Source organism: Macrobrachium nipponense, chromosome 36 (assembly GCF_015104395.2).
Source record: "Macrobrachium nipponense isolate FS-2020 chromosome 36, ASM1510439v2, whole genome shotgun sequence".
Classification (NCBI taxonomy): domain Eukaryota; kingdom Metazoa; phylum Arthropoda; class Malacostraca; order Decapoda; family Palaemonidae; genus Macrobrachium; species Macrobrachium nipponense.
Window position 1 is genome coordinate 33765530 of NC_087220.1, and position 25000 is coordinate 33790529.

Genomic DNA, 25000 nt, shown 5'->3' on the forward strand with positions numbered 1-25000 from the left:
TCTTGTGATGAACAAATTTGCAGTAAAATATCAGTAAGAGGAAGAACGTTGTCTCTTGAGACTGGCAGAAAGCGGAGGCATTTCATCTTCTGTGGCTGAGTTCAGAGAAGCAACCTTCTCCCGAAAACCAAAAGCCTTCCAGTACCCGATGTGTCTCCCTACTGCTTCTGGACGACGGACAAAGTTCCACAACTTTTCTACTTTACTTGATCGCTCGCTGCCAGACTGAATGATTTGGTTAGTTGCTCCCTTGGGCGTCGTTGACGGGACTGTCTTATTCTAATTTTCTGTTCCTTTATATAATAAAAGAACATTCTCTCTCTCTCTCTCTCTCATGTATTTCTTACTTTATTTCTTCGTTATAACTCAAAGCACAATTTCTATAAGGTTTTGAAGCAATGCAGCTCATGAAATACTCTGATGAGGATTGAAGTTCAGTAACTTCCCACTGCTTCCTCCCAGTATTTCGCCCATTTATTTCCTATCGAAGTTAATCGCCTTTCTCTCCCTTTTGGGTTTAAAGAACATTATTATGATTAGTAATATCATTATTTGAAAGAAATAGGTTTTAAAAAATCGAGCGACATAAAGGAAAGGCCAGCCAGAGGACCCAACGGAGCCCCAACCGGCTAACAGGCCCTCCACAGAGGATAGCTCTTTAGGTGGAGACAAGGACTTCTCTCGCCTGGTGTGGACCCCCAGATCTGCCCGACAGAGACATCCTCGAAGTTTCAGAAAGGCTTTCGATATACTAATTGAAGGTTAGGTTTCTCCAATGTTAGTTTTCTGTAAAAGAAAACTACTGAGATGGCCACTTTCTCTCTCCGCCCTCAGATCTTAAAATTTGACTACTGAGTCTAGAGGGCTGCAAATTGGTATGTTGATCATCCACTCTCCAAAGTGCAAACATACCAAATTGCAGCCCTTAAGCCGAAGCAGTTTTGATTTGATCTAAAGTTAAAGTTAGCCATGATCGTCCGTCTGGTACCGGATCGCGGCTGAAAGTTTCATGGGCCTCGGCTGAGAGTTTCATACAGTACTACAGAGAACTCGATTGTTCCGAAGAAACGTCATATTTTCCAAATCCTCACGTCTTACCAAGCAAAAAAAAAAAAAAAAAAACAAACAAACAAGGAAACAAACGGATACATAAATAAAACGGACCAATTAGCACAGTTCCCAGGCTGACGTTGCCGTGTTGGTAGAGAGAGAGAGAGAGAAAGAGAGAGCTTCTGGCAGTAACACGTCGCGTTACTTCCGCATCGAACGGCCATTATTCCTTCAAGGTAGTCTAATTGAAAGCAGACACACACACACACACACTCACTTGCAGATGTCGAATTACCATGCAGTCAACTAATACTAGGTTGGATATCCCCTCGAGTTAAGTACCTCTTGAATGCCTTAAAAAGCAAATAAACTCGGTTTTCAATTTCTTTATTTGACACAGGACTACTTAATTTCTTCACACATGTTTCATATTAGTAGGAGCTCTAACTGTTTCCATGAAAAATACTCTTACAAATCAGTAGCACGTGATTATCACACCAAGGAAACCAAATCCTTAAGAGATTTTTTTAGAAATGACATAAAAAAAAATGATTCATTATCAGTACAAAGTCTGGGAGGTCCATTGAAAAAAACTTAATAAAATAACATCCGGCAAATAAGAGTTCCTAAAGGTCCTCGGTATCATGAATAAAGTGAGTCAGATAGGCTGACAAACGCGGGAATCAAAATTTGGTTCATATTCTGTTCTCTCTCATGGCCTGGTTGCCAAAGGACTTCGAAATCAAAGAAACCCGAATCTTACTCAGATTCAACCTCGACTCTTTCAGATCAGCAGACGGTCTCTCGTCTTTTAGCTGGCGGAATGTCGATGCATTTTTGGGGGTGGGAATCTCAATTCCACACCACTGACGTCGTCCACACTCGCTGGCCCCTTCCCAGGAGACAGGAGTACCAACTCAGAATCCCTGCCTCCCTCAAGGGACCACTGAGTAGCTAGTGGCGTATCGTGTAACAACCATTCTTTGATGGTTCTTTCTTTATTCGGTCATATATATATATATATATATATATATATATATATATATATATAGTATATATATATAGATTATATATATATTATATATATATATATATATATATATAATATATATATATATATATATATATATATATATATATATATATATATATAAGGAAAATAGCATAGTCAAAAGGCGATGTTAGAGGAATCAAAAACAAGGGGGAGAGGGAGAGAGAATACGAGTAATAGGCAGTTAGGCAATATGTAACGGTGTGGAGGTAGTTTGGTTGTTTAAGGTAGGAGGCAGTTTCTTGATGCAAAGAGATTCTAAGAGAAGGAGCGAAAGACAATCAATCAGCAGTTTGACAGAGTATTTTGAAATTATTATACGTACATAACGTCTGTTTCGCATGAATTTGAATGGTTCCTTATGGCCGAAAATTTTTTTTTTTTTATTTTAAAATGTAGCCTTTTGACTATGCTATTTTCCATCAGTTAACAACCAAACCTCTTAACAGTAAGTCTGGCAGAATGCTGTCTTTGTTTATTTTTTTCAATTTTTATTTTTTGTTTTTGGTTTTAGATCTGTTATTTTACTAAGTTATTCAGTGTTTTAATTTGCCTTTAGCTTAAAGTCACTTTGTGGTTTTTCTTTTTCTTTTAGCTTAATGACAAACTAATTTCTTATAATTATTAGGTTATTTTAGCATACTTTTTAATATTGTAAAAAATAATTCTATTTATAGCCGTGAAGATGGGAAAGGATTCCCGAAACGTAGGTGTCAATAAAAAGAAGAAATTATCTCCAGTCTTCTCGCTGTCCTCTTCATTATATATATATATATATATATATTATATATATATATATATATATATATATATATATATATATAATATATATATATATAGTATATATATATATATATATATAATATATATATGTATATATATATATATATATATATATATATATAATATATATATATATATATATATATATATGCGAATGACCGAGAGTATAGGTAAATGAATCACATAATATAAGAAAATCAAATATTTAGCCACAATAGACCTCTAAAAATTGTGGACATGTTTTCCACATTCCCAGGCTCGGTTGTTTCCCTTGCTAAATTAAGGTTCATTGACCAATAGAAAACCAAAGGTCAGACCAGCCCAAAATTTATATATTTCAGACAAAAGTAAATAACTCTATGCTATTTATAACCGATATCACGGGAAACTATATCAGCATGAATTCATACAGAGAGCTGATAAAAGAAGTGAGTTTTTCATTCCCTTGTTTTGGGTCACCAAAACAAATGTGCGACACTATTCGGTCAGAGACATTCCTTCTATTAATAAAAAACAAACAGCAATGGACATTGCTTTCTCTCTCTCTCTCTCTCTCTCTCTCTCTCTCTCATATCTGCTTTACTCTTCCCCGGGGACAATGAAAATCCCGAACCATTTTCATTCAGAGCGATTTCGGTTCAACATCCTTTGCACTGAACATTGCTCCTTTAAGAGACGCAAACTCGAGAATTTCAACCACTCACCTCGTCTTTTACGTTTGATTTCCCAAAATGAGAATATTTTATAAAGTGCTAGCTGAATCATCGTCTTTCTATAAGTGAGTCTTTACTTTGCAAAACTCTTTTTTACAGATATTTAGAAATATTCAACAGAGATGGTCAAGTTTCGTTTCCTACAACCAAACAATTAAGCTGCAATTCATATCTGAGATTGTCGTAGAGTCTCTCTCTCTCTCTCTCTCTCTCTCTCTCTCACACACACACACCACACACACACACACGCACAGACATACACATTCCCTTTATAATTCTTTTGTTCCTTCGGGAAGTGGCTCATTTGCTAAGTCTCTCTTTTTCCCGAAAGCAGAACGCATGAAGACCCAAGAGAGACACCTTTCCTCCGACCCTTTCATCGTTACCCAGGTGACCGGAACTTCTGTTGGCTTTGAAGTGGTTTCCCTTAGAAAAGGAAGAGAAAACAAGAGAATATGGAGGCTTAAATGGAAAGAGGTTTTAAATATAGGACTAAGAATTAAGACTATATGAAAATAATAATCCCCGAGAGGGACAACCAATCTAAGAAAGATGAAAAGCCCGAAGGGGCTAAGATAAGATTAATTATCCTAATAATTGGACAGTATCATTGGGCCAGGGCGACTCTGAGAGAGAGAGAGAGAGAAAGAGAGAGAGAGACAGACAGACAGACAGACAGAGAGCTTAATCACTTCATAAGCTCACTCAGCTTGTTCTTGATAACAGAAAAGACGAATTAGAACAGTTAGTATCATCTATCATCCCCAGCAGGTCTCGTTATAGTTTGTCTGTGTCAGCATTTTCTTCATTCAGTCAAAGTGTTTAAAGCGGTGCTTTGGGCTGAAATTGCAGCAAATGGTCTTAATGTTGAGTATCTGTATTAGATACTCAGTGTTTCTGGTTTTCTTTCTATAGAAGATCTAAATCATTTCACAAGTAATGAAGTTAGGATGATTATACCAACAACGTCAAAGCTTGACCATGCAAAGAAAAATTACGATTATGTCATTACTTTTTTAAATACCTTCATATATTAAATATATTACGTAAGTTGGGTTTAATAAATAGTTGTTTATTTTAATTCGTTAATCTTTCTTGGAATGCTAGTCATTATTCAGACCTCTGACCATTTTGCTATTTTTAGATGATCGAAGCCGTTGCTTTCGATATGAGGTCGAGAAATTCTTAACATGAAAGAGCTGTAAAATATCTTCGCTGAATGGTTCCTTTGGTAATGAGAGGAGAATTATCCACTGTCTATTCCATTCCACCTGTTTATGGACAGTCAGGATAATTGGGTGGATTTCTGTCAACCAAGAGAAGAGGAAGTGATAGGATCAGATGAGACCCACTGGGAAGCTTTACCAAGTTAGTGATATAGAAAGTGGGATTTCGAGTTCTTCAGTTATTCTGAAAAACTTTTTTTTCTTGACATTAGTTCGCATAGAAAATGCATAAGCTTTCATTTGTCACATGGTACCCTGAATTGTGATTTTAGGTTTGAAAAATGTCCTTGCAAAATGAAACTGGAAGATTCTAGTCATCATCCAGATAGAGTCCTTCCACTCCTTTGGTACCTGTGCCTAAAAATCTCATTGGAATTTTTAGGAGCATTTTTTTTATTTTATTATTCAAGGAGAATTCATAATGATATTCTTTCTAACGACGATGAAAGGGAAAGAGGGGTAAATATGCCAGAGATATCCGAAGACAAAGCGTTGACAAAAGGATGTACAGGGGTAGAATAAAGCCACAATGAAAGAAAGCTTTAGTAAATAAGGTCTCTTGGGAAAACCTTCATTAAGAGGGACAACGAGTACCAAAGGCCTGAGATCCCACGGAGGGCGAGAAAACATTTGTTTGAAAGGAAAATTGTTCCTCCTGCTGATATTGTTTTCATCATTTCACTGATGTGCTCATCTTTTTAAGGAACAAAGTAAGGTTAAGAACTTCTTGTTAAGCTTCACCAAAAACAAGCCCGTTCGTAAAAAGAGCAAATAAGAGGAAAGAAGAGGAACACCAAAGGTTGAAAAAAAAAAGTTGCAAGTAAAAGATTACCAAGGAAGGGAAGGAAAAATGAGGATATTGAAGCACAGCCTGTGGCGAAGAATTCTAACCCAAGAAGACGACTGTCCTCTGACAGTGCAGGTGTACGTCAAGTGAAAATAAGCTGTGTACTACGTACAATGACGTTACAATGTATTGCACCAGTTCCCTTGATGTGTCAGACAAAAGGCGTATGGCTGTATTCAGCCAGCAGTATCTGGCAAGTATTCTCATAAGCGGCGCAGGCGCGCAAACGTCATCCAGTGCACAGATGATGTGCCAAGGTGACAGGATGACAGTTTCACAGTCACTTGCTTTGGGTTTACTAGAGCAAGAGCGTTTTTATCGTGAAAGCTGACGTTTCGAGGATGTAGTCTCATTTTCAACGCTGGAAAGCACCATTAAGATGTGCAAAATGTTAAAAAGACTCATTATTAAATGTATGAAACAGATCGGTACCTTTCAGGAGGGAACAAAGGACTGAGCGACACCAAATAAAAACAATAAAGGAGCAACCTCAAGTCAGGCTTAGTGTTGTAGAGGTAATTTGACTGTACGAAGTTGATACAACCTTAGTTACACTGATTCACGTACATTTGAAAATTCAGGACTAATCAATATGACAGCTATTCTGTAATTAACTCCCTGATGACAATCAGTTCTCACTATTAGTATGAAGCAAGAAAACCCCAACATATTTCCCCCCACCTTTACCATTGGGGCAAGTATACAAATGCACGACATTGGAAATCTTCGGAGAGCTGAGCTTATCTGTTTATATGACAAAGAACCGATTTGGTAGGCGATAGTATTAAATGCCAGAAGATGCCGGTGAATAAAATAATTCAATTGTACACAGAAATACTTTTCATAAATAAAAGGAATACTGGGGTAAAATGCCAATTTGGGTACATTAGGAACATTAAAAATAGACGAAAACTTACAATTAAGAAAGCTATTTAATTGTAACTTTGCAGGCAGCATTATTTCAGGTAAGAAGCAATTTACGAAGAATTCTTTGAAGTTGTAACAATATCATGTACATTTCCTTTATAACTGTCCTGACTGCTGGAATTGTTTAAACCATTAAATCAAACACCGTTTTTACACTCCTCCAGGGCTTCTGGAACTGAGAAGTTGGACAGTGAGGCAGATACACTGCATATTGGTGATGCTGTTCAGCAAATCTGAATTGAGCAGTCCTGTATGATCAATCTGTAAATGTAGATTAATATAAAGACTTCAACATATAGTTACAGCAATACCGTTAACGTCTGCTTATTCTCTCTCTCTCTCTCCCTCTCGCCTCTCTCTTCTCCTCTCTCTTCTCTCTCTATCTCTCTCTCCCATCTCTCTCTCTCTGGCCTTTGTGATGATTTAGAAAGGATCTGCCTACCTATTCGTCACTTTACTCGTAGGTTTCCAAGTGTCCTTCCGGGTTTGATCATTATCTCAGGTTGCTAATTGAGAGATTCCCAAAGGATTAATTCAGAAATTTCCTACCATAGCACTTATGTGACAGGATTAGTTCTATTATTGCATCTTTTATAGATGACCTTGCAATATTTTCCTCTGCTTTCATATCAGGCTTCCGTCAAAGGAAATCTGAGGCCAGTGCAGCTTGTTGAACTTTTGCATCCAAGACACCAAGACAACTTCTTTCTTTGATGGAATAGAGATAATTATGAAGTTCAATATCCTGTCAGAAGACGAGATAAGAAATGAAGAGGCAAACTCATCTTACTTGAGCCCTTTATGGCGTAATCAGGCTTAGCTTAATCTCCCGAGTGAGGCTTAGAAGTCGAGTGCTGGGTTTAGATAAGCTAAAACGCCTCAAGAGTCTTGGAAGTCTTCCCCTCTGAGAAGATGTCGTTGATTTATCGTTGATGAAGAGGCTCTCTCTCTCTCTCTCTCTCTCTCTCTCTCTCTCTCTCTCTCCTTCTCTCTCTCTCTTTCTCTTGATTCTTATCAGTCCTAAATTAAACCCCTCGCAACATATCATTGTTGATACATAATGCATACAATCATGCATCCGTACATACATACATACATACACCTTCAATAACATAAATGTGATATTCCAGAGAAGAATTTGAGAACTGCATTTTATATCCAGAACTGAAATACACGAAAGGAAAGCGGAGGATGAAATTTTACACAAGTAATAATAAACAAATAGGTCCTGCTCTATCCAGTGTAGAGCTGTCATTGACCACTGCAAAAAAATCAGTAACTGACGGATCCGACTCAGTGAAAGTAATATTCCTGTTTCGGCGCTACTTCGGCTTGTTATCTACATGTCACCTACTCCAGGTGCTGGTGCTAAACTTGGCTGAAGCTCCTCGGGACTCCGTGTACACGCATAGTTCTAGATATCGTTTATTTGATAATAATTTGTCGACCAACCTATATAAATAAAACTTTGATCCCCGGGAGGCTAGTACTAAACACGGCGACACAAGGAGCTCCCTCCATGTTTAGTACTAGCACCTCGGACTAGGTCGCGCGTAGATAACAAGTAAAACTAGCGCCGTGTTCCTCTTCTCTTCTACCCTTTGGGGCCTTGGAATTCGTGGATACAACCCGGAGAGCTCACAGACATTGCAGGTCAGGAACTCGGAATGCAGGAGACTTTCCAAGACTTTTGGGAAACAACTTGTGCCTCATCAGGTGTGAACTGACGACTTTCTCCATGAGTTGCCAGTGTTGTTTTCATTAGCGTTATTGGTAATTGTTATTTTGTGGCAAATAATCTTTATATGTTCTCAGTTGGTGTTTACTTTTTTACAACACTTACTTCATTAACTTTTAATGAGATGGCTATTTTCCTTCTACCAGCAACCCGTCGTATTTGCATGGCGTAAGCTCCATAAATAAAACAGGCCTTGGGACTAGCAGAGAAGTCGTATTTGTATTAATCTTTGCAATGCCTGTGAATATGAAGGAGCAATAATAACCAAGATAAGTCTGACATCTGACATTTATTTTCAATATTAGCATTGTCGTTGGTATGGTTCCTCAATGACAAGTTACTATCTCTCTCTCTCTCTCTCTCTCTCTCTCTCTCTCAAAATCCCTCTAAGGGAGGAAAGGGAAGAGGTCAAATCTAATCGTGTGCAAAGAGAGTATTCCCAAAATCCCCGCGTTTGATTCCACAATCAGAAGAAAATAATACTGGAACAAATATCTCAGAACGCAAAAGCTCTGTATTCTTGCTGCTGTAAAAACGATGGTTGACTTTCAGAATGATTTTAGTGTTTTCAAATTCTTCTTTCTCTCCTAAATTCATTCGTGACAAAAACGCTTCCATATTGTTCATCTCAAAAGAGTATTATACCTGGGATTCTAGTTCCTTTTATTTTTACAGTAATTAATTTTTGAGTATCTTTTAGTTCCAGGATTCAACGTGCTATCAAGACCTCTTTGATAAATACAACTCTTGGAACAGCAAGTTCAGTGTTAATGAAGTTCTTAGAGAAAGTCTAATTAGAGATCAGGACTGAAAAAAATATTTTGGCCGATATCAAATAAGATTTCCTTCATTATGATCCAATTATAGTTTTATGCCTTCAGTGACTTTCGTCTCATCGCCAGATTCGGACAGAAAACTCTTTATAAATAATCCCAAACACCTATTTTTTCGGAGAGTGTGCTGTCAAAAGCTCCTTGGATCAAATCAGAACTGCAAATTAGGATCTTGGAAACTCTTTCTCCGTAACTACTTATTCCTGGCTTACTATTTTTCTTTTGTAAAGAGTGCTGATATCAAAATGTTCGAAACTCTTATCAACTCCAAAAATATATTAGCATTATACTGAATTCGCATGAATTGTGACCATAAATGTGGATATAAGGACCTCAAGTTGAAATTAGACATATATAGTGAGTTCTATATGAGTCACTTAGAGGGAAGGGTTTTCAATAAGACCCCCGCTCTCCTCAATACCAGCGTTACATACTAGATGACAGGAAACCAACGTTCTCACTTTCACACATTCACTACTTCAGTTATCATGACATTCCTATCAAGACAGGCGTAGCCGGCAACATATTCATAGGAGCCTTACGAATTTGTTCCCCAGATTTCATGGAAAAGTAATTTGAACTAATTCGTAAGCAGCTTTCGTCTTTAAGGTATCCTGGCCATGTAATTTAGAAACCGATTCATAAAGAAAACGTAATTTTCTACCGACCCCCTAAAGACAAGACCATAGAGACACCCAACAATAAAATAAAAATTCCACACTTGGACAGGATTAAGATGGTAACCAAGACTCTCAGGAAATCTAATCCTTTTGCCTTTATCTACCCAAATACCTTAACCAAATCCCTGATTAACGTCCAACAAAAGACATCCCGCACAGACACAGGAGTATGCCAAATCCCATGCCTGGACTGTGACCAATCTTACATCAGTTTTACAGGAAAATCACTTCCCCAGAAATTAATACAAAATAAACGGTCAATTAGGTGTGGACAACAGAGCTATTTTTTACCATATAAATAACCATAAGCAAAGAATAAACTAGAATTTGTTGCATATAATTTATAGCAGCAAATGTAGATACAAAACCAGATGATAGAGGTGGCCTTGATTAAACAAAGACAGGTAATGAACATCTCAAAAGGAGTCTAGGATTCAAATGTCATAGATAAAATCTTCCTTTAAGAGGATTAAAGAGGAATTATCAGTGGGGGTGACCTAAAAACTGCTTACCTGTGGATGGATCTCTTTGTATAGGTACTGCCTTTTTTGTAACTTTTCTCATTCATTACCTACATGAAGAGAGAGACAGCAATCTCTGAAAAATAGTACTTTCTTTCTATATTTTAGCATTTTCATGGGTTCCTTTTATTAGATGGAATTCTGTTGTAACAGAACATTCTAGCATCAGTACTAAGGTGAGGGACACGTGGGAAATGTCACACACTATCTGCTCTTAGCATTACATATTAAAACTCACTCAAGGGTGGCATAAAAGGGGAGTTAATCACAGCATTGAACCAAAATTGGGGAATGAAAAGCTGAACAGAGAAGGGGGGGAAATCGTCTTGGGAGAATGAAATGAAATACATACAAGAGGAAAAATGATTCACTGACTGCACTAGAAATTACATCTCACAGTACCTGGAAATCCTGGGTCTGGTTGTCTTCTCATCTGCTAATATTACTGTGCACTATGGACAGTATAAGAACTCTTGTGCGATCCCCCAGAGGAAGCAGGGGAGAAAAAGGGGTGAAGTGGAGTTTGCAGGTCCTGCAGAAGTTCTGAGAAAGAGCTGCTTTGGCCCCGTCATTTTAAAATCACGGCCTGGATAGGCTCCTCCCTCATTCAGGATACCTGTAGAGATGAATTCCTGAGCAGGCAAAAGGAGTAGAGATTATTCAGGAAGAATATGTGTGCAATTATTTATAGAGGGATATTACTTTTCCTTGGTTTTGGCTTAAAACTCTGAACATCTTGCCATTCTAGAGAACATTTCAACCCTAGACGGGTTGGATTGGACAAGACAAGCCAGAAACAAGGTCAAATGACAAATACAAATTACTGAGCCTTCCATACACCTTCGAGTGGACTTATAATGTAAAATAAGTCAAAACCCTATGGATGATGATATTCATGAATGTTTACTTGACAAGTAAAGAATTTGAAATAATATCATTCTTGAAAAGTAATGAATAAAATGTGACGTGGCTTGAAGAGAGTTAATAAATTAAACAATGTTTGCCAGTACCAACAACAAAGAAAGTAAAATTTATCACTCTTAAACATAACGTCACATTAGGAATGACTGTTAAAATGAACAGCAAACAATGATTATATAAATTAACTTAACCTATAGGGTTAATAGTATACTTAATTCTATCATGTATAATACTGTCAGCTTATTGTTTAATGCAACACCTACTATCAGTTGGCCCTGATGGGGCGATATGAGGCATTCCTAGGGGTATTAATAGCCCTACGATTTCGTTAAGTAACTTTGTTTCACGTCATGGAGATGATGTATAACAGCATTAATTTCACCACAGGGAACATTAGTATAAATTATTAGGGATAGAATTAATAAAGTAATTCTGTGTAGAGAGGAAATAAAATGAGACAAAATGTAAGTCTCACCAGAGACATTGGCAAGTTCACAAAATATAGACTAGGAAGGAATATTAGATCAGCAATTAAATCAAAACAATGTATAAATGAGCCAGGCTTTGAAAATATATCTAAAGTTATAGCAATTTTTTTCTGGCTAAAATTTTTCCTAGCCACATGGGATGCTGAATACCTAGAATAGGGCACTGTGCCAATTGTGGCACTTTTGTTATAGTACATAGTTTATATTGAAGTGCTCTGCCTAAGCGGAGCATACAATGGATATAAATGCCTAAAGACCATGATGAAGAGTAAAGAAAACTATGGAAGAGAAGATATAGACAGTACAAAAATAGAAAGTTACAAAAGGATAGGAAGAAAGTAAAAGTAGCAGAATCTGGCAATCTCCTTTGGATGGAGAGGGTCAAAATTCTCTATAAGAGCGTCGCACTGTGCCAGGCACTATTGCGGAGAGACTAATGACACTTGTAATGTTTCTGAAAACCTCGACACCCTTTTCTCTTCTTCCTTCAACCTCTCAGAGGTCAGTTTGACGATGCCATGTGGGGCCTTGAAAGACTCAAGCCCTTTGAAGATGCCGTAGGGGCATTGGCTCATCTGCTGCAACAACTGGGGGGCTGGCACTTGTCCCCATGCCTAACGTTGTGTAGCTCGGTTCCCAGGGTTCTTCGGCCAAATAGGATTCAGCAAAGTCATTATTACTCCAGGACCGGTTAGCTGTTGACAGAGGGGGAGTGGAGGAGGTAACAGTATTCAGGCTTAAAAGTTAGGATGACCGACTACAGGGCACTTTGCATGGCTGCACCATTGGTGGAGTGTCTGCTATGGTCATGGGTGTCCTGGAGGATTCCTATTGGAATTGACCCTTCCTCAACTGCCGGCATGGGTAGCGTGGCAAGGGTAGCGTGGCCAAGCCAGTGTAGGGAAAGCGACAGGGACTTAGAACTCTGGGAGGGAGACTAGAGTCTTGCTTTTGCACTGGAACTGAGGCAGTTCCTGGCTTAGTGAGATGATTCGAACGTGGCTCAACGTCCGTGAGGGACGGAGCCTGGCACCTTCAAGTTGCAAAGGCCATGCAGAGGTAGTTCTTGGAGGCACGTGGAACTGGTCTGGAGCTAAGTAAAGGCAGGGGCCCTGAGGCAGTACAAAGGTAGGAGGAGACTTAAAATCTTGTCCTAGCAGGACGTCATAGCCTCCTGGTATATAGGTTGCTACTGCTATATTTCATATCTTGGAGCGGTGAAGTTATGTGACTCTCAAATGGGCAGTAGGCAAGAACATCTTGACATGGTTGAGGCTGTCTATTGTGATGAATTAGTGCCTATTAACCTGAGCTCCATAAGGAATTTTATCCTCTCGAATGATGGATACCTGCGCACCAGTGTCGTCGTAAGCTCGGACCTGGTGGGCAGGATAGCGACCTCTGGGAGGTATGACAAATATGGGGCCCTGAGCAGGAGGTCCTAGAGCTGAAAGATTCGTCACTGCCATAGCAATGGCAGAAACAGGTGCTTTCTTGGGGCATCCTGCCCAATCAGTAGTATGTCCATGCATTCTGCATGAGTCACATAAACTCTTGCTAAAATCAGGCCTGGGCCTGGTGTTTCTGTTCCAATGGCCAGTATTATTATTATGAGGATGGGGAGTTCCATTCTGAGGAGTAGCAGCAGCTGGCTGAGGAGGCTCCATCTTTGAGAGGCACTGATCCGTGGTGCACCCTTGTTCATTGCAACACCCCACACAGGTTACCGTGGAAGATTATTGGTGCGCTGGTAGGCTGTGGTGTCAGCAGTAGTGAGAGGGAGAGTGAGGCGAATTTTCTTCTTCATCAAGCTCTGCAGTGGTTGGTGGGTGTCATAGGCATCTGCCCATCTACAGCACTCCACAATAGGTTTAGGAGCCTCGTCCACCAAGTGGGTGGTAAGATCAAGGGGAGCTTAGGACAGGAAGTCTTCTAATTGAAAAAGTTCTAAGACCTAAATGTTTTAAGATGTATTGGAGGTCTTTGTCCACCTATGGAGTGCCAGTGTCTTCTTGGCTACCCACTCTTTCCATGTTTGGTTAGCTCCCTTGGGCATGCTCCTCCACTTCTGCCTCCACTGGTCTGGGGTTAGCTTTAACTCGTAAGCCACAATAGGGCAACCTCTGTTGTTCATTCAAGGGGATGGCCTTGAATGCAGTCTGCCCTTTGCCAGCAAGATGATTGCCAAGGAGGAGGGCCACTTTCTGAGGGGTTGGATTGAAGTTCTCAAACATCTGCCCGCTATCGTCCCAATTCCTAATGAGGGTGCCCATGCTGTGTAGGTGAGAGCGTGAAGGAGGGGGCGCAGGGGGCATGACACTTTGGGGGTGCCATTGTGACACTCTGAACTGCCATAGCCATTTGCTGGGCTCTTTCTTTCTCCCGTTTTGGCTGCTTGGAATTCTCTTTCAGCTGCTTGTCTTCTCTCTTGTGCTTCTCTCTCAGCAGCTTCCCTTTTTATTTGTACTTCTCTCTCAGCTGCTTCTCTTTTCTCTTCTGCTTCTCTCTCCTTTTCCATTTCGGCTGCCTGGTATGCTGTTTTTGCAGCTTCTTTCATTTTATCATTCAGTTTTGCGTCCTCTAGCCCCATGGCTCTTCCAGCTTCTGTGAAGGCCCTGACCTCCCTCAGTGCTGCATTAATGACATCTTCTCAGCAGTAAATCGCTAGTCGTCTAACCTGAGAATAATTGGATGGAAGGCCGTTGCAAAACTGCAAGTGTCGCCAGGGGTATACCAAATACTCAATGCTACACCAGGGAAGTAACAAGGATCCCTATGGCTGGAATATCTGCAGAAGCAGATGAGATGAGAGCCAAAAGGGTGAAAATGTCTTCCACTTAGTGCAAAAATCTCACGCAGGTGACATGGAAATAATAGTTAAACAAAATTGTAGATGCCTCACGCAATTAGCATAGGAATGGTAGTCTAAACAGACTGAATGAAATCCACTCCAGTGCAGAAAAGTCATGCAGGTAACGTGGAAATAATAGTAAAACAAATTGTAAATGTTTCACGCAAGGTGCGCGGGAACTGATAGTCTAATAGATTGTAAATGAAATCTACTCCAGTGCGAAAAACTCTTGCAGGCGACGTGGAAACACAAAATGTGGTCGTGAGTCAAGTTAGATCCCGGTAAATAACAGAGCAACTAAGCTGTAATCTCAATGTGAAAAGCTGTGGAAAATGCAGTTCATAAAATAGGAATGGATATATGTTTTTATTTTTATTGTGTCAAGGACAAAGGCAAAGGGGGAATTAAAAAAAAAGGAAGAAAAATTCCTTTTTACCAACACTAATCCTTGGTCTGTCTTACCCTTTCAATTCTAGCAATGCTTAGAATTCGTATTTTACATTAGCGTCGCAAACTCTAAATGGAAGAGGAAGAACCAGAATAAAAATTGCGTCACTGAGTAATTACCGACTCCACAGAACTCCTGTTATCATACCCTTTTTGCAACTCTATTTTCCCTCGCGAACCTAAGACCTACCAATTCTAACTCGCCAATTTAAATCCCTGGAGAATTTGGCTCTCACATGGGCTGGGGAAGGGAACTGAGAGGATTTTAGATTAGCACCTGTCCTTACCCCAAGGCCACCTTAGGGGAATTTAGGGAAAGGCTGGAAACCAACAAGTGCTCTTACCAACTGGGAGGCAATAGGTAATACTTGCCCTTATTTTTTCTCTCTACACAGAATGAAAGCGTTGATCGCTGATTTACTTTGTCTCTAATTCTAACGTTAAATGGATTTATGCTAACATTTTGTTTTCCATTTTAACTTATTTACTCTTCATTTCTTTTGTTCATAAACGGGGCAATGGATAGGATTCGATTTGACACGTGGCCAGGGATTTCTCCAGGGACACTCCTCATGTACAAGGATTTTTAATTCTCCCTATCCTGTCTAGACTGTGAGTGTGAGAGAGAGAGAGAAGAGAGAGAGAGAGAGAGAGAGGGACAATGAGATCAGGCACAATGAGCAGCGTGCTGATTCTCGTTCAAAGCCTGGCTACAAAATCTCTTTAAGGCACAAGATTCGACGATTTACACTTACAATTCACAAAATATGGCAATTGTTTTCATTTTGTATTTATTGCACTCCTTAAATACCTAATATGCTTCATGCAATAGCACATAAAAAAGAAGCTAAGGTTAATTTTCTTTCTCTCTCTAGGATATTGCCATGCACGTGGTTCTAATATCTTCCTATCACTATTCTTAATGGCAGTCAGATTTTATTTATGCCTAACTAGAATCCCTAGTTCTACAAAAATAACTAGAAAATGAATAAAAGAATTTACTCTTTACCTGTCGTGGACACTTGGGAAACCTTGTTTTGTGCTTGCTCAATAATATTAAGAGGAATTCAGATGCATTTCTCTTCATCATACCAGTTTAACGATCGCTACGACTGGTATATGAAAACTAATTTTCACACGATTCTTGTACAAGGTCGACATTTTATTATAAACTGCTCGTCATTCAGTATACAATGTGGGGATGGGACCTTCTGGCACTCCTAAAAGGGCCTTGTGAGGCGGGATGATGTTTATAATAACCAAAAATCTACAGTTGAAGGTCGATATTACTGAAAGAAGGAGGCTATATTTAAATTCAAATTACATGTAGGTCCAGAAACTGATGAGGTGGTTGATTACAGGTCCACCAGAAGCACGTGGCTGGGAGATGACCCAGATATATGATTTGCGCAAAGCGGGTTATTTAAATGCAAGTGCTATTTCATGGGTTCCCAATATATCTCCCAACAATCAGGCCCGATATTTGTCTAAAAAGAGATTGCATTCTAGCATCAGTGCTAAGGTGAGGGACACATGGGGAATGTTACACACTAATTGCTCTTATCATTATATATTAAAGTTCACTCAAAAGGGCATAAAATGACAGGGAGCTTATACAGGAAGGAATACTGTTAACTAAGGGGATGTGAGAAGCTGAACAAAGAAGGGGGGAAAGTCGTCTTGGGAGAATGAAATAAAATACAGACAAGAGACAAAACGATTCACTGACTGCACTAGAAATTACATCTCATAGTACCTGGAAAGCCTAGGTCTGGTTGTCTTCTCATCTGCTGATATTTCTGTGCACTATGGACAGCATAAAAACACATCTGGGATATCCCAGAGGAAGCAGGGGAGCAAAAGGGGTGAAGTGGAGTTTGCAGGCTCTGAGAAAGTTCTGAGAAAGAGCTGCTGTGCCCCGTCCTTTTAAAATTACGGCCTGGAGAGGCTCCTCCCTTATTCAGGACACCTATAGAAATGAATTCCAGAGCAGCCAATGGGATTAGAGCTGATTTAGGGAGAACGGAGGCTTTCAGTTCAGAGGGGCAACTTGAAAATGTGTGCAATTATTTATAGAGGGATAATACTTTTCCTTGGTTCTGACTTAAAATCCTGAACAATATATATATTTACCATCATGGATCCAGTCTTGAATGTTTCATCACATTCTTGGTCAGTGGAAGTGTGCTATGCCACACCTGAGGTCCCCAACGTTTGATCTTGTCCATTTTTATCAAGAGTTAAAAGCTGGTTCTCTTGAACATTCAGTTTCTTCTTCGGGTTCAGCGGCATTAAGTGAAATATTCCAAAAACATCCTCGATAATTCTTTTCTCCTGATCACACAGAGCCTGGCGGAGGAATATCATTTAGAACTGAGTCACAATCTCACAATCTATTTCCGTTTCTCTTTTCATCAATTATAACCCTCAGGAAGAAATGTCCTTTCCCACTCTACTGTACATCCATTAAGGCTACGTTGTCTTCAAGATAGATGAGTAGCCAAATAGATCGACAAGGTATAGAGTATTTATATAAATATTCATTGGCCTTTTTCCATATATGAAGCAGAGTGGAAAATTAGCTTTAACTAGGTGATACTTATACACTTAATGATTAAGTACAAATGCCAGCTCCCTTTGAGCCTGCATATAGTTTCAAAAACACTGAAGCAAGCCTGATGGCATTTGCAATGAGAATAAGTGATCACAACAGTCTGCAAATCAGCAGAGGCAAAAGACATCGCCTGTGATCACGTGACAGTATTGCTTCAAGGAAATGGAAATTGGGAAATGCTTTCCAGGATGTATTAATAGTCAGCCTCTGAGGACAATTCCATCTTATTTGTATACAACAGGAATTCTAAGCACGAGAGAGCGTTGTCTCAGTAGGCGGTTGGTTAGGTAATGTAGTTAAGTTCTTACTCTAGAAATGGGAGGGTGCATTTTATTCAGTTTGACGGGAGTGTAATAATGCACATGACCCTCAGCGTTGATACTTAGAATCTTACCCACAATAAAATATATCTTTAGCCTTATACCAGAATTTGCAGACATTTCCTTGATTAATATTCAGTACCATATCTCTTTCACGTAAGTAGCGCACACAAGTATATTTCTCTAATCATAAAATCTCCGACCACCACATTATAACACTGCAATACCACACATGTCAGCGGAACCGTAGTATTGGAGGAGATGCAGACGAGAATTTGTCGAAAATGAATACTTTGTCATGATTTATGACGTCGCAAAAGGACAAGAAATTTCAGTGTTCCCGGAAATTTTCCTGTTTTCCAAGTGACAGTTTTTATTCAGCTTTGAGGACATCCCTCGCCATGATTTACGATCTGGAGCCTGGACAATACATGTATGTATGTATGTATGTATGTATGTATGTATGTATGTATGTATGTATGTTGTATGTATGTATGTGTCATTGTGCATGATTGTACGTACATATGTACGTAAGCATTTGTGTGAATCTACGTTTGTTACATGAAATTACAATAATTTTTTTGTGAATGAATAATATATCGTAAATGAATGAATATAAAAACACCAAATGGCAACAACGACCTTTGGTGCGAGAAACTGATTTTAAATCCTCTCTCATTTGAAAGAACTTCTCAAAATGTAGACACACATTCAAGCTTCCTCTACATTTATTGTTCTTCTCTCTTGCACAGGTACACCTATTAAATTTTCTTCTTAGCTTCCTCATTTTTGGGAAACCCAAAGAATCTAGTGTTGTTTTCTTTACTCCTCATGGGAAAACAAGTAAACGAAACAAAATTATGCGGCATTGCATCGAAAAACCACTCACGTCAGTGGAACCGTAGTATTAGAGGAGGTGGAGACGAGAATTTGCCAAAAAAGAATTCTTTGTCACAGATCTATGATGCCCCAAAAGGACGAGAAATTTCAGTGTTTTCGGAAATTTTCCTATTTTCCAAGCGACAGTTTTTATCCAGCTTTGAGGACATGTATGTATGTATGTATATGTGCAGTTATTTGTGGCATTATGTATGATTGTACATACATCTGTACGTAAGCATTTGTGTGAATCAACGTTTGTTACATGAAATTAAGTCAAACTTTTAGTGAATGATTAACAAAGTGTAAATGAATGATTATAAAAACATTAAATGACAACAACGACCTCTGGTACGAGAGACTGATTTCAAATCCCTGATTCTATTCGACGATTTCCCCCTTGTTGATGACCGCACTCGTGGAATGCGCTCCAAAGCCTAATTACCTTTGGGACCAGTAATTGCCAGCTGATTAATTATGCGTGCATTACAAACGCTGAATATATTGAAACTCTACAGCTCTAATGATGAGCAAATCAAATCGGATAGTCGGTATTTTTCCCTTTATGCTGATGACTTTGGTAGAATTTCTTAGTACAGCCTTCTCGGGAATCCATAATAAAACTTAGTTATCACGTCTATGGAATTACGGCAGAAATGAAGTTTTCTGCAAGCTGCTATAGAGCCTCCTTACCCTTCTCAGACACACTCAAGAAACATTTAATGAACAAGTCTAATAAAGAAACGTAGATGAAATGCTGAAGGAATCATTACATCACTGAGGAGTGGTGAAGGTATGACCAGACTTTGCTTTCATGTATAGTCTTAAAGATTGCTTCATATAATGCCGTTAGTTAAACTTTCAAAATGATTTACATTAGTCAACGCCTGATGAATTCATATGATTGACGCCTTACATTAAGGAAGGACAAATTGAGTGAAACGCAAAACACGACAACCAGAGGAGAACGAGTACTTCCTTATTTTTCCTCAATTCTTATATTTCTTTTTCATCTATATCTTTTTGCTTGCAAATATGGCCCAAATATCTCGTGTTCAGTGACGTGCACAGTGCTCTTGTTTTTCACACAAGATCCAATGTGAGAAGCACTCAGTCGAGAATCGCCATTACATGAAGGCCAATTTGATGTTATGAGCAAAGAGAAAACATCAGCACCAGCAAAAACGATGACCTTAGATGAGGACCCAAAAGGAAAAACTCGCTGAAGTTCAGGACTTCGAACGTCTTAGTATTTCAATGGGTAATCAGTGTCTCTCTTTCCCAAAGCTTCCTCCATGATACAAAAGGCGCCGAGGAGGGAGTCTCAATTTAGGAGACTCTCCTACAAAGCTGATCATCAAGAACATGATGGTTGTCTTTCATTTTTAGATGTAAATGTTCACCGTACTCTAAATGATTTCAAATACTCAGTGTATATAGGAAAGCTACAAATGTAAATTCATACATTCACTACTATTCTAATCATAGCAATCAAGTCAAGAAGTTTACTTTTTCCTTTATGATTTTAAGAGTTTTACATAACTGCAGCCCAGGAAAAGTTTGAAAATATTTTTAATATATCGGAAAAATTATAATACCCTAAATATTTTGATAAATATTTTGTTAAATGTGTTTTGCAAAAAGCACAAAAAACTTTTTATTCTGTAACTACGAGAATGGCTTTTAACAATGGTAATGTACTTGTTTTACCATATAATGATCTCATATGGAGGGTTCCAAGTTTTTGCAAGAATTTTAATATTAAAGTTGTTTTTAAATTTTCAAATACATTGAAAAACATACTAATAAGGAATTATCCCAAAAATTCTCAGAGGTGCATTTACGGGGTTCCTTGCATGAACTGCAAGTGTTTTTATATCGGTCAATCTGGGAAGGGACTGGACACCAGAATTAAACTACACAGATATAGTGTGAGAACGGGACACGTGTCGAATGCTTTATTTTTACACATTAATCATTTTAATCATATGATTCAATTTGGGGAGGGGGTCAAAAGTTGTTTTATATTGCAATAATATAACTCATAGAAATATTATTGAATCTGGTTTTATTAAGTATCATAGTGATACTTAATAAAACCAGGTTATGTACTAACTAGACCCATTTGTTATTAATCTCCTGTTCAGCTGTTCTATAGCTGTTGTACTGATTTTAACCCGACTTCCAATAATTGTTTAAATTTTTTCAGATTTTGTGTTTACTCTGTTAGATGGTCTCTGTGTTTTTAGCATTGTGCCTCAAAAATGTGTTGAAATAACACAAAAGCGCTCGGTACTCCTTTTATGTTTCCTGTATCTTAGCCAAATATATTGTCACGCGCTATTTAGTGACATATAAGCATATATATATATATATATATATGTGTGTGTGTGTGTGTGTGTGTGTGTGTGTGTGTGCGCGCGCGCGCGTGATTTTGGTGACCTTATGTAGCAAAGGGACCAAAATCCCATTGTTTACTTGTAGTAGTAGTTCTAGAATAAATTAGTATTAAACAAAAATTTGGTCTGAATAACCTTACATAATTTCACTTGAAACCATCTGCCCGTCATATTTTACGTTACTTGCCTATCTAGCTACAACACGATGAAAGGCTTCATCCTCTGGACTCGCTTGTGTCATTAATTAACTGACTTAAGATATAACTGAGAGAGAAATTTCGGTTATGAAATTATTTTTCTTTCGGACCACCAATTGATGTAATCAAATATAACGATAAGACGACACTATCCAAACCACCCGATGCATTCCGTTGTCATCAACAAACCAATTACCTTTAAGTGAATTTGTCTTGGAAAAAAAAAATTATATATATATATATATATATATATATATATATATATATATATATATATATATATAATATATATATATATATATATATAGGATATAGTTACTGATGTGAGAGAGTTTAGCGGAAAGAGAGAGAAAGAAAAAGCTGGAAAAAGGTGTGTATAATAATAAATGAGAGCAAAGAAAGTCGGAGAAATTCCGAAATAAAAGAACATGCAAAACGTTACCTCCGTAATCTCAGAGATGTTGACCAAATACATTTACCTGCTGAAGTTTGCGTGGGCCAGTGGCTCTAGTATTGTTTTACATCTTTCTGGTCACTACAAACTCTATCATTAATCTGTGGCAACTTGAGGCTCGTAGGAAGCCAAACTGCAAAGTGTTTTAAACATCAGAAGAAAAACTGTCCAATCACAGTGGAATTTCCATAGCATCTCAAAGACTTCCACGAAAACTGATTTATCCTTCAACTACGCTAAAACATCTACCTAAATAAAACAAACCTAAAGCATTAACTGTGCTAATTTTGGAATATTCCTTTGCAAATCAAAATGCAAATTTGCACATTACACTTCATTGGTCACTAATTGAAAGTTAATAACTCCGCAAAATGGTAATTGCAGCAAGAGTCATTCAATTTCAAAACTTTTAGGAATTTATGAAACAATTACTTACACTATATACAAACGCACATGACGGTAACTTCGAGAGAGTTCCCAAAAGTAAATCGAAACACTGGGTTTGTGCAAGACACGAAAGAGGTTGTTCCTCTTTCAATTTCTTTGACAATCTTCCAAGTTCTTCCAGTTCTTAGAATTAGTCAATTTTGTTTTCCACAAACTAACTCTGTTGACTATTCCTTAATTAAGGATTTAATGATAAATTAACGGTCTTATAACAATATGTGCTAAATTTTATATTCCATTCCTGTGGACATTAAATTGAACGATAAACGCACTATTATATTTTTCCATGATTTTGTTTCAGTTTCTAAGATTTCAAAAGTCACTTTTTCTCTCCCTCTCTGTTTACTTCATTCGTAGGCAGAATAGGGTTCCTTTCTTCCTTTGGGGAAGACCTCTATAGCCAGGTCAGCTGGAATCTTGTACAGGGCAAATGAACATGTCTCCTCTGTCGTTGGCAAGTTGCTTCATTTTTCTCGACTTGTTCTCTCTTCCTTTCTTTTGTTAAATAAAAGTGGTAACATTAAAACGCTTATCATACATCACAAATGCCTCCGGAGATACGTTGTTTGTTCATTAATATAAAGGAAAATTTCATTCTAGCTTCAAACGTCCACCAGTTATACTGAATGACTACATCTTTCCCTCGAAAAAAGTTAAACAAATAATACTTATGTTATGGACTTGAAAAATTGGTGACCATCAACAGAATATTGTATTGAACAAACCTGAGACCACAAAGTAATACGATGCTCTGGCAAATGAAAATTATTTGATTTCAGCTCAGAGTAAATTGACTTCCAATATGGAAGGATTTACTGCAGATAATTACCTTTTGCTTATGGTCGGGTCATCGTCACTTCAAACTCCTGTTAGGCAACTCCCAAAAGTTCTCACCTGGGGGTGGTGCAGAGGCATTGCAAAGACCTGCACACAAGAAATGTCAGAACAAGGTCATTAGGAGCTCACTCTTCAAGAGTTGATTCCAAAATGCATTTAGTTTTTAATTCTCAGATTTAAATTGGTTAACCCTTAAACGCCGACTGACGTATTTTACGTCGACATTTTTTGTCTCTCGGGTGCCGACTGGACGTATTTTACGTCGACATACAAAAGTTTTTTTAAAAATTTTTTTAAAATTCGCGGAAAAATACTTTTAGGCCTCACCAGCCGAAAACTCTTGAATCACGCGCCTTGGGGATGCTGGGAGTTCACGGATCAAGGTGTTGTTTTGTTTACATCGTTACGCGAGGCGCGCAAGCGCGAATTTCTTTCTTGCGCACTAAAAAGTATCTGTGACACATCTCGGAAATTATTTCGTCACTTTGACATAATTTTTTTACCATTTTAAATTAGCCGTTACATAGAGTATTATATATGAAAATGTACGCATTTTTATGTAGAATACAACAATAAATACTCATGATTGTAGCTTTTATCAGTTTTTAAGATATTTTCATATAAATAACGATAAGTGCCAAAATTTCAACCTTCGGTCAACTTTGACCTCTACCGAAATGGTCGAAAAACGCAATTGTAAGCTAAAACTCTTATATTTAAGTAATATTCAATCATTTAACTTAATTTTGCAACTAATTGGAAGTCTCTAGCACAATATTTCGATTTATGGTGAATTTATGAAAAAAACTTTTTCCTTACGTCCGCGCGGTAACTCTTCCGAAAATAATCATACATGCGATTGTGGTAATGTTTGCACCATTTTAAATTAGCCGTTACATAAAGTTTTATATATGAAAATGTGCGCAATTTCATGCACAATACAACTAAAAACAACCCATGGTTGTAGCTTTTATCAATTTTGAAATATTTTCATATAAAAAAAATGATAAGTGACAAATTTTCAACTTCGGTCAATTTTGACTCTACCGAAATGGTCGAACGCAATTGTAAGCTAAAACGCTTATATTCTAGTAATATTCAAGCATTTACCTTCATTTTGCAACAAATTGGAAGTCTCTAGCACAATATTTCGATTTATGGGGAATTTATGAAAAAAATAACATTTTCTTTACGTCCGCGCGGTAACTCTTCCGAAAAAATCATACGTGCGATTGTGGTAATGTTTGCACCATTTTAAATTAGCCGTTACATAACGTTTTATATATGAAAATGTGCGCAATTTCATGTATAATACAACAATAAATAGTTGAAGGTTGTAGCAATTCTCATTTTGAAATATTTGCATATAAATCACGATAAAATAGAAAAAAAACCACGTTCGGTCAAATTTGACTCTACCGAAATGGTCGAAAAACGCAATTGTAAGATAAAACACTCTTACAGTCTAGTAATATTCAGTCATTTATCTTCATCTTGAAACAAATTCGAAGTCTCTAGCACAATATTTAAATTTATGGTGAATTTTTGAAAAAAACAAAAAAATTTTTAAAAAAACTTTCCTTCCCATCCGCGCGCGGATTCTCCGCCACAAATCTCCGAAATGCGTAAGTCCCATTCTCGGAATATTTGCTCCGTTTCATATTAGGCATTTCATAGAGTTTTATATATGAAAATGTGCGTAATTTCATGTAGAATAAAACGAAAAATATTTGAAAGTTGTAGCTTTTCTTATTTCCGAAATAATTGCATATAAAAA